This window comes from Protopterus annectens, chromosome 8.part0 (assembly GCF_019279795.1).
Source record: "Protopterus annectens isolate FY-2018-M chromosome 8.part0, PAN1.0, whole genome shotgun sequence".
Lineage (NCBI taxonomy): Eukaryota > Metazoa > Chordata > Ceratodontiformes > Protopteridae > Protopterus > Protopterus annectens.
In genome coordinates this window covers 752737872-752750265 of record NC_056741.1, presented here as the reverse complement: position 1 = coordinate 752750265, position 12394 = coordinate 752737872, and positions in this window count along the sequence as shown.

The following is a 12394-nucleotide window of genomic DNA, read 5'->3' as shown; positions in this document are numbered from 1 at the left end:
CAAAAGGGAAAAAAACATCAGGGACAATCAGGGACACTTTTAAAAAAGTAGTGCTATTAACTTGAAACATTGACAGAATCAGAGCATATCAATTAATACACATTTTCTGAAGTAAAAAAAGTTTATAACTCTTACTTATTGTCATTAGTCATTAAGTGTAATTCACCACCTTTCCTCCAAAAGTCACTAATTTTAGGAGGGATTCAGAGGGACAGAGTTAAACTTTCAGTCAAAATCAGGGACGTCCCTGAAAATCAGGGACAGTTGAGAGGTATGGACAATACTCTAGCCATTGCAACTGTCCTGATTAGGGGACATTCTCATGTTGTACGTGTCTGTAGTGGTTGCTTGTTACAGGTCTTGTATACCTGACATGTCGATATGTTATATGTAGTAGCATAAGCAACTTTACTGCTGCTAGACTACGCTTTGATTTGTGCCGATATGTATATTTCTGTACTATGCATGGCTGTAGGTATGTTCTGCCCTGGCACGTCTGACATTTCTACAGAGCAGGTTCCACTTTGGCCATTCAGAATGGTGGTGGCCTTATAGATCCTATATGTAGAGCTATCACATGTGTCAAGGCAACACATACCCACAGCCAGTGGTAAACTGACGACTTCCACGGTTTGCATATGTTAAGGTTATTCTTGTAGCATTATAATTGCTAATACTGTTTCCTATTACATGTAGCTGTTTCTGATACAACAAATTAATTTCTGACACCACTACACACACTATATAGCCTCCTTTCCCGAACTCACAGGCCATGTGCCATAACTGTCATTTTGCAGGACACAACTGCCCAGACGGATGTGTCCCTCAAAGGCGTACGGGTGTTGAACCTCATCTATTATGCTATCATCTACCTAAGGTGGTCAGCAAATTATGCACTTTCTGTCACTAGCAGACCTCACATACCAATGGGTGTGAATGAACACTGTATCAGGAACAATGCATAACACCCTGTGGGACACATTTAGATGATTGGTTCTATTAACCAGACACATTTACAGTCACAGAGCATATGTATTCATTCACGTTTGTCGAGGTACATGCTGTTTATGACTCATACATGTTGTCATCTGTCATTACCTGTATTCCGCCACCTGTCCACCTAATATCACTAGTTCTGGAAGTGTTTAGTTGGACTTTGTTACATTCTGATTCATAACTATGGACGTCCATGCTAATTGGGTACACGGCACTGATTTGGTCTCTATGTATTCCCCCGATGGTTTACAGACTATCCGGTAGATGTGCTCTTCAGGTTTGGGAGGTGTAGGCATATGCTATGTCCACATAGGAATATTAATGACTTCCACTGGGCGGGCCTACTACATCTCTGCCAACCAGCACCTGCACACTTAAGCCCATTATTGCATACCCATGGTCCACCTACCTGGCACCCCTCTACAGCAGTCATAACAAATAATTACTACGAGCGTAGCTGGGGTATGAGCACACCCCTACACATTGCCCACTCTCCCCGTCTCGGGACACATGTCGTACGTTTTGTCAACCCATGTATTATCACACTTGCACAACCTACTGTTCCATGTACACCTACATCCTGCTCGCATTGATGACAACAGGTTCACACGTACCCTGAATTTTTGGGGTCCCACAAGGGACTCCGTTATCCATGTTTAAAGTGTAGACCTTGCAGATCTCTCCCACTGGTACTTTCCTACCAGTGTTTTGGACAGCGGCAGTGTATTGATCTGTATTGCCTGTCTGTATGTCTGACCGGCCTAGCTGGGTGTGTGGGGGGTACAACGTTTATTTATTGGACCGCCCAGTCACATATGCCCGGGCTGTAGATAGGTTACCCCTAATTGCTATAAAGTAATCTAGTTATGTACATGTGTATATCTACAATGACATATATATTTGTTTTGTGTGTATGTCTATATATCAATACCTGTTGTTTGTGTATATCTATCTATATATATATATATATATATATATATATATATATATATATATATATATATATATATATATATATATATATATATATATACATCTGTGTGTCCATTAACCTATACATTTCCCGGACATAGACACTTACACATGCGTATTGAGTTTTATCCTTGCTTCAACAGCATACTATTGCCTTAGTCATTATGACAGCGACACTTCACTCCGGTGAACTTGTTATCAGTATATTGCACGTTATACAGCGGACAGATGTCGCACGTTTTTCATGTCTGGGGTGCTGCTGATAAGTGTGATGTGATACAGTGCCATTCGACCTATTACTCGTATGCGCAGTCTATTATTCCTGCTACTGTGTTTGTTTCTGTGCACATTCATATTATTACTGTTGCTAGAATGAGTGTTTGTGTTACTGAGATTGTACGTCAACATATTGATGTCTTCATGTAGTTGTGTCTTTCTGCTTTTCCCGGTTTGGGGTTGTCACAGCAGAAATCCGTTCCGCTCATAGGTGGCGTATAGGTTTTACGTGCCGGGCTGCCAGCCCTGACGCACAACATCCGACAACGATATGCCCATTCACGCATGTCTCCATGCAAATGACGCTCTATCTGGGAATCGCACCTACGCACTAGCTGACCTCCACGGGCCGCTCCATTGCACCCGGCGCAACATACCCTAGCACTCCTGTGTCCATAATCGCATATCCATAGTTCTCCAGCACACCCGTGTTGAGTTTCCACGCATAACAATCATTATACACCTGATATCGCAGCCATGACACACCTTTACACATTGCCCTCTCCAGAGCGTTGGGGCCCTACACTCATTTTATACTGCCTTGTGTATTCACAGGCTCACCATCCATTCATATTTGCACATACTTGCCTTTCCTGATGTTATGGATTAAAACGGTTTGTGGGTTACAAGTGTAGGTGGTCGCAACATGTACTACATTCCGTCTGTTTACAATGTTGACATAACACTTCAACGATGTTATGGCCACTGGTATAACCCTGCCTCTGGTGTGAATAGTGGTGCTCTACTCACACTTGTGTAGCTTTATCTAACATATGCGGCGAGCACTTTATAATTCCTTACTTGCTCTAGATTCCCTTCACAACCCTTATGTTTGCTTTCGTCTTTCGGCGTTCCTTATATATATATATATATATATATATATATGTATATATAGATATATATATAGATATATATATATATATATATATATATATATATATATTTATATATATATATATATATATGTAGATATATATATATAGATATATAATTGCATATTTCTGTTATGTCTGTGGATATTTATCTATACACATCTATCTATCTATCTATATATATATATATATATATATATATATATATATATATATATATATATATATATATATATCTATATAAAAGTTACAGCTGTACAAGACAACATACATTTGCTATGCTAATAGCTGCGTACACCCAAGCAGGCGCACTTGCATCTACTTATTCTGAGTTACATATGTTTACTGGCACTTCTTTGGGATTACATGTGCCTTATTCCTTATGAAACTACCACTTTGATTGATGGAATCCGGTTAACGGACCCATGCGAATGTGGTCACCTTTACATGTATAAATGTTGGCTTTACAGCACAGAAGCATTCATTACACAATTAATATGTGCTATAGTCATACTTGAACCGGGAATGCCTTTACGTTAGGCGGATTTTCTAACCACAGGGATCTGTCCTGGGACCCCTCTTGTTCGGCATTTATTTTTCAGATGTTAAAGCAAACATGGGAGGGCTGTGGCTGACAAAGTTCGCAGATGACTGCAAACTAGGCGCCATAGTCGATACACCAGCAGACACACACATCCTACAAAAAGGCCTCACTGAAATGGACAACTGGTGCCGTAGTCACGGCCTTAAACTAAATGCCAAAAAATGTATAGTCATCCCTTTTGGAAAAAACAAAGTACCCACAAATTATCACATAGACAGCAACCCACTGAGTATGGAAAAAGTAATCAGAGACCTAGGGACCCAAGTAGACAGCGACCTCTCATTTGACACCCACGTTGCCAAAGTGGTTAGAAAACATTCTACCTTGCACACCTCATCATGAAGGGATTCACATCCAGATCCAAGGATGTCATTGTACCCTATATTCCTCCCTCATCAGACCCATGATTGAGTACAATGCCCCATTTGGTATGTACCTCACCCGGCATTTCCAACAGCTGGAGAGACCACAAAAGTACCTCACCAAAAGGATCAAGGGTCTCCAACATATGTCTTATTCTGCCAGACTAAAGAAACTTCAGCTCTATTCAGTAGCATACCGCCTGCTCAGAGGTGATCTCTGCCTGACGTACAAGGCCATGTCCAATCAGGATCTGATGGACATGCTCCATCTCAAAAAATCCAAATCCATCAGGACCACGAGAGCTAAAGGCTTAAACCTCAGCACAAGTATGAATAGGACATGCTGGAGGGATAGATTCATAACCCAGAGGCTTCCCATGCTTTGGAACAGGATCCCAGTTCGTATTAGGCAGCGCTCCTCACTGACTCTCTTCAAGAGAAATCTTGATGAGTGGATGGGAGATCGTAAGTTTACCCCAGGGGTCACATCTGTGTCACTGCTAGACAGGGGCACAGTAAACTAATTCTATTATATAAGGGGACCTTCATTGTGTCACTACTAGACAGAGGCACAGTATTCTAGATTTATTCTGTACATTTTTGTACCATTTCATGGGGTGGCAAAAGCCACATCACTATGGCTAGGCTTACAAATGCCCCAGGGCAGATAGCCTAGTACTATACTATGAAACTATGAAACTATGAAACTACACTATTGTTGTTCTGGCTCATTTATATGTATACCCATGGTTCATAGCTACTCTGACATACGCCTCACCGCTTCCCTTACACAGCAGGCATCCATTCTCCTGCTGGGAAAACTGCAGTACTGCACTTACAACATTCCCTGTTTCCTACTGCTCTGGACCCGTGCTGCATGTCTACTCACTCCAAGGATATTCAGAACTCCTACGCTTATAGTCCGCGCACATACGTTTGTTTGATTGTTAGGGTGTTCATGTGCTGGTCCGGGTTTAGGCTCGGCCGATTGGTGACTACAACTGCCCTGGTGCTGTTCAAATATCAGACATAGCACATGGACAGAGTTAGGCCAGATTTTGACATTCTACTTGTGTTTACAGATGCAGGTGTTTGGGCACTTCTGACCACATTATTAAGTCGGCGCTACATAATTTAGGGTGGGGAGTGGACACATGTTTCCCTTCCCATTTGACTATTTCATTCATTTATAGATAGAATTAATATTATTCTGGACATCAGTTATAAATTCACTACAGGTATGCAGTAGTTCTGTCAACAGATGCGACAGTTGGTTGGTGTACTTATGTGTGTACTCTGTGATACTCGGGGACTCATTTCTACAGTGACAGGGACAAGGCTATGACAACTCAGGGACAATCATGGACACTTCTACCATATTAGTACTATTAACTTGGAACGTGTTGACAGATTCATAATACTACTAATTTTCTACAGTTAAATGCATCTATTACTCTTCATTGTTGTAAGTAGTCATTCTCATTCAACACCTTTCCTCCAAAGGTCATTGGCTTTGTGAGTGGTTAAGAGGCTGGCCAGTTATTCTGCAAATGCTCTGACCATTGGTAGCGTTGCCATTGTCATATGTACAGGCTGGGATATATTCTGGGGACTAGGGTTGCCACCTTTTCAAATGGCCAAGGTGGGACATTTTTGGAACACACATCAGATTTTACAGGCCGACACATACCCACGGTCAGTACAAAGGATAGAACTTTACTTTTTTGCCTAAATAAAAGCTTATTCTTGTAGCGGTTTAGTTGCTTATTCTGTTTCTTGTAACATTTAGGTATTTTAGATACAGAAGTAATTATTTTATGCAACTATTACATAACATATGGGACATAATTATGTCCTACAATCTCAGGACATTTGCCATTTTTAATATTTTTTGTCAGGACACAACTGCCCAAAGAGGAACTGTCCCTCACAAAGTGGGACAGGTGGTAACCCTACTGGGGACACCAGATTGTTTAGGCCAACACATAGCCACGGTCAGTGCAGGTTTAGAACATTCATTAGTTTCCTAGCTGTGAGCCTATACCTTTAGCACTTTTGTTGTTTGCTTGTTTCTTGTACGAATTACGTTTATTCTATCCTGACGTGACTGCTTTAGGCAACTGTTACATGCAGTATGGTACATAGTTATTTCCTACAATCACAGGACATTTGGCATTCTATCATTGTTGGTCAGGTCACACCTACGCACACAGTAATTGTCCCTCACACAGTGGATAAGGGGGTATCCTGTTTACGTCAGTGTCTTCATCACCCTTATTCCATGTGCCACTATGCGAATGTGTGCAATATATTCTCTCGCTTATTCGTGTCGGGACACGTGCGTCACGGGCAGGTGTTTGATCCTGGGTAGTAGGTTCTGCATGTCCATCTAGGGCTGGACAGTCTTGTGCACCACTACTGCACATTCAAACTTGTGTCCAGATGTCTACAGGACTGGACATCGTGTCTTGATACCCATTCTAATGTTTACACAAGTTACTTATCCCATGAGGGATATCCAAAAATTTAACAAGACCAATAATAACAAGACCGATACCGACCATTCTTCTGGCATTATGAAAATGTGCTGGGGGTTTTACATACAAGGGATACATAGTTTGCAATCCTGAAACTGCCTAAGGTGACACTACCTACTACATATGTGTAGTGGTCACTATGTGTAGATGTGGCTGCACCAAACTAGTAGGCCAAGTATGGCTGGATTTGGTGGACGTTCAGGTATGGGGGCAGGTTGTGTGCTGTGGAGAGGATGCTGGGTAGTCCATTATGCATCCAGGTGTGTTGCATTTGATATGGCCAGTTCGATCAGGACCAATCTGTGGGTATGTGCTGGTGACATTTCTGTACATTTGTATCGCACATTTTAATATTCATATGTTTGTGGGATTGTGTTCTACAGTATGGCCTGTCTGGTTGTATTGCAGATGTGTATACATGTTTTTGTGTTTATTTCTGCTTCACCCACTGCTCCCTCATACACCTCCAGTTCACCTATTCTGCATACGACACAGTCTCGCCTTTGAGGATTATACCATTACCCATCCCCCCCCCACACATATTCCTGACACTCCATCCATCACTGCTTTGGTTGATGGCCCATGACACGGTCAAGGTAACACATTGCGTACCCTACATATGTCAGGTACCTGTATGGTTGTGTGGACTACCCTGCCATGTTTGACCTTCCACATGCTATACCTCATGCACATAGGTACATGCCCATACTTAACTTTCATGACATGGTTGGTATACACGGGTAATACCCGTTCAACTGTGACACATCCTGACAAGTTCGGCTTGGACCGCAGATGTGCGGATTTTGGCTGACTGTTCTAATCATTGGTAGGTTGCCACCTTTTCCTCTGTCCAGGATGGGATATATTCCAGACACATATCTGATTGTACTGGACAACACGTACCCACAGTCAATGCTACGGATAATACTGTTCCTTTCAGCCTACATGTTGCCTTATTGTTGTAGCAGTTTATATGCTCCTTCTGTTTCATTTACATGCTTATTCTATTTCCTGTCACATATGGTATGTTAAATATGGACATACCTATTGTTTGTGACTATTACATGCGTTGTGGGATATAATTCGGTCATACGGTCGCTAGATATTTACATTTATCGTGTTTTTTGTTATGGACACATCTGCCCAGCTGTGTACTCTCCATCACAATATGGGTCAGCTGGTGACCCTGACCATTGGGCTGGATGTACCTATTGACGGCGCGCTAACATATGATGCATTTCACTTCCACTTGGTATAACTATCTACACTGTGTTGGACTACGGGCACACGGTTTTCAATGTCATTTGTTCGAGGGATAGGGACCCGTTATTCCCAACCATGCATTTGTGTTTGCTTCTTCATTTTGTGTTCGCAGGAACTGTCTTGCATGCTTTGTATACGTTTCAGTATCCACGGACACTGACAGATGTGATTACTATTGCTTGAAAGTTGTTATATGCAAGCATTTTAGGTTGCACGTCGACAGCTGACATTTCCATGCCTCCGTGCGGCACTTCGACATACCCTATGCACTCGCGCTCCTTTCCTATGCACGTGGCTGTGGCGGCAACACGCCTTCATTAATATGCATTTGGGGCCACTGCGCCATCTTCATGCCACACGGTCGGCGCAAGCCTAACGCCGACCTTGCGCCGAGCTTCATGAATCCCGGGGCAACTCAGGCTAGCTGTGCCTTAAACCTCCTTTACTACAAACTCTTGAGTAAAATGTCCTTTGCTACAAATTGTCTCCAGCTCATTTTCCCAGATCTCCCATCTGCTTTGCCACACTCTGAGGGGTCCTGAATCAATCCTGCTCCGTCCTTGGCAGATTAGAGATTTATTTTATTATTTTGCACTTCAGCTATCTGATTTAGAGTGCTGCTGATTTATTTTGCTTTATTCGTTCATTTTGCACTTTAAATCATTTAAAGGTCCCTAATACTTGAAATCAACTTGTCTGTGTAGTTTTTTAAGTTGTTTTTGGTAGCATTACACTATCAAGCAATCTTTTTATGTAATTACATTAAGAGGATTGGAATAGTTCATCTACTGGCAGAATGTAGTGGCCTGGTCTATCTGAGTTGGGAAATACATAAGAAATCTGTAAGTGTAGTCATTTATTGGCCAGAGGACTTAGAAGCCAATCTCCTGTGTTATAAGTGCCTGTATAAATGTGGCACATTTGTGTGCCACTCACAATCATGCAGCAGGGATTAGTAGTGTCCTGTATAAATGCAGGCACCTAGAAACCAAATTTTACCTATAAAACCATCCCTGAAACTTTCCCAGTAGCTTTGAGAGTGTAGAGCAACTACTTTGTACTCTGAGTAGCATTGATCAGCTAGCTTGCACATTGAGGAGCACTACCCCTTGTACTTAGTATTATATAGTCTAGTCCAATCACTTGCCACAAAACCACCATTAGTCAGCCTACTATTAACCCTTTATGTACCACACCCTTGTAGCTCACCTAGTAAAGGACCTGAAATCATGAATATGCACTTTCTCAATTTCTTTGCAACAAGTTTGGTGTACATGAGTATATTGAGACAATGTAGCAATTATCTAATGTTCACATACAAACATTTAATCCTCAAAGAAACAAATACTGCATGCGATAGATTTGATACAGAATGACTTTTGAGGCAAAACTGTCATGTACCCACACTCATAATAACAATCTAGTTGTCAGAAATATGCATACTGCACCCACTACTCATAGTGTGCACCCCACACATAAACCTACTTATGCTGAGGCACTTAAATGTAATATTCCTGAACCCCAAAGAACTCCTAAGCTTTCCATCTGCAAAAAATTATCCTCAGCAAGCTTGAATGCACTCAACAGAGACAATACCTAACACTGCACATTCTGCCACATTCAGTGGACCCTCAGCTACCAAACCCATACGGCAAGCCAATGCACTATCCTGAACTCTAGTTATAGGGGGTCTGTATTGTATGGCATACTAATACTCCATTCAACAGGCTGAACAAGGAAAATAACGGTCAGTTGCCTATCAGTGGCCAGGATCCACTAAGTTACACATGCACTCAAGTCAATGCACCAATGGGTGCCAGTATAAATCAGTTATAGCCCATGTAGGTGCAAATGACCTGAGACATACCTACCTAGGCTATATGAAAAGTGACATTATGCAGCCCTCTGACTATGCAGCACAGAGTGGCTTGTGCGCAGCCTTGAGCACTGAGCAGCATTCTACCTTCCCCAAAGATGATGCCACAATACCAATAGAAGATGATTGACTTTAATAATTCTAGGGGGATACAGTATCTGTCAGCGTGGGAGGACATGGTTAACAAAACATTATGCTTTGCCAAGGATGGGCTGCATCTCTTTCCTTCAGGCTTTCTAATTTGGCCAAAAAATATTCTCCCCCTTAGAGCCTGTTTTAGGCAATGCCAAATTCATAAACCTTCCAACACAGTAAAATCTACTCAAGGAAATCTAAAAGTGTTTTTGCCCAATGCCAAGAGTGTTAACAAGAAGCTACACTCCCATGATGGTCTTCTCACCTTGAGAAGGCAGATATCTGTGCAGTTACCTAGACATGGCTTAGAGACACAGACAGTATTCCAGCAGTGCAAGACTTCAGTGCCTTCCACACATTTAGACCAGCAATTGCACAGACAGGGACTAAAGGAAGAGGTGCTCAATTTTTATTTTATTTTTATTTTTATTTTATTTTGCATTTGTTTACTGGGATGGTCCAACTGGACACAGGTCCATTTTCAGTGGAGGCCCGGGGAGAAAAGCTTCATACTAAGTAAAATTTAAGCAATATGAAAAAATGCAGTATACAGCAGTATGAAGTAACAAGACATATATATATATATATATATATATATATATATATATATATATATATATATATATATATATATATATATATATATATCTATATACAGAAATAAAGATAGTTAAACATAGTTAATGATACAATAAGTATACAATTTCAGTCAGCAGTAAGAGTATCCTAGACTGTAGTATATATTACAGTAGGTGTATTAGGAAATGAGGTATATAGAGTGGATGAAAAGAAGAACTTATGTAATATATGGACATAAACAATTATTCACTAAGTGTGATCTAAGTGAGTTTTTACAGTGAATAGAAGAAGTAGAGGCAGAAGTCAGAGCAGAAGGGAGGTTATTTCGGGTTCTAGCTATGGTATGGGAGAACACTGCTTTTCCTGCCGTACTGTTAGCCCTTGAGATACAGAGGAGGGATTTGTCGGAAGAGCGGAGAGGATGATTTGTATTATAGTGGGTAAGAAGTTGGCCTAGTGCTGGGTTTTTTCAGGTTGTCTTACCACATTGTAGGCAATGACTAGCTGGTGATAGGTTAGTAGCTGGGGAAGTTCTACCCCATGCATTTCCCTTAGAGCCTGGCAGTGGTGGGTTCTAAAGGTGGAGTTGTTAGCAAACTTGGCGATTTTATTATAACATGACTCGAGTTTGGCAAGGTCAAGTTTTCTAAGCTGGGTAAGAACTGGTGCAGCATACATTAAAATGGACAAGAGGTGAGTTTGGGCAAGGGTAATCTGTGCTTATTTAGAGAGGGATTTCCTGTGTCTGTATAGTGTTCCCATTTTTTTATGGACTTTTTTGATAGTTTGTGAAATATGGACATCGAAGAGTAGATTTTTATCAATTTCAACACTTAGGAGTTTGGCATGGTAGGAGGGAGAGATAATAATGCCATTTTTGGAGGAGATAGTGAAGGGTAGAGGAGTAGATATGGTTTTGTTGGGGGTGTAAAGTAGCAATTTGGTTTTGTTAGGGTTTAGGATAAGTTGGATCTGAGTGATTCATCTTTCCACAGAGCTAAAGGATTACTGGGTGAGTTGTTGTATAGTGGCAAGTGATGGAGCAGAACAGATAAGAGTTGAATTGTCAGTATATTGTATAATTGACGCATGCTGTGTGGTGGTATTGAGATTATTGGTAAGTATGGAGAAAAGAAGTGAGTCTAATATTGAGCCTTGTGGTACACCTATGGTAGTTGAGAGTAAGGGGGATAATACACCTTGCCATTGGACAGATTTCTGCCTTTCTGACAGATAGCTTTTAAACCAGGCTATGGTGGAAGGGGCAAAGGATAGGGAGGCCAGGGTGTCTAGTAGTAAGGAATGTGAGACCATGTCAAATGCTTTGGAGAGGTCTAAAAATATTGCAGATGCAAAGTTGTTATTATGTCTGTGTTGATTGACCAGATTGGTAAAAGAGAGCAGAGCGGTAGTTGTGTTATGACATTGCCGGAAACCGTGCTGTGTGGGGGAGAGGAGATTATGTGAGTTTAAGAAATACGTTACTTGAGAATGTATATATTTCTCGAGTATTTTAGATAAGGGGGATAGGATGGCAATGGGGTTGTTGTTGTTGTTGTGTCTTTCGACTTTTCCCAGTTAGGGGTCGCCACAGCGGAACTCCAGTCCGCTAATGATTGGCAGTGGATTTTTACGTGCTGAGTTGCCAGCCCTGATGCACAACCTTCAACGAAGGTACGTTCATTCATGCATGTCTCCACACAGAAGATGCTCTAGCTGGGAATCGAACAGGACAACGTCTTACTGTGAGGCGACAACGCTTGGGGTGATAATTTGAATATTCATAAGAGTTTCCACCTTTGTGAAGTGGAATAATATATGATACCTTCCATGGTTGTGGGATATATGCTTCTTGTATGGAGCGGTTGATAAGAATAAAATAGGGTAGGATAAGGATTCAGCAGCTATTTTTAGAAGTTGGC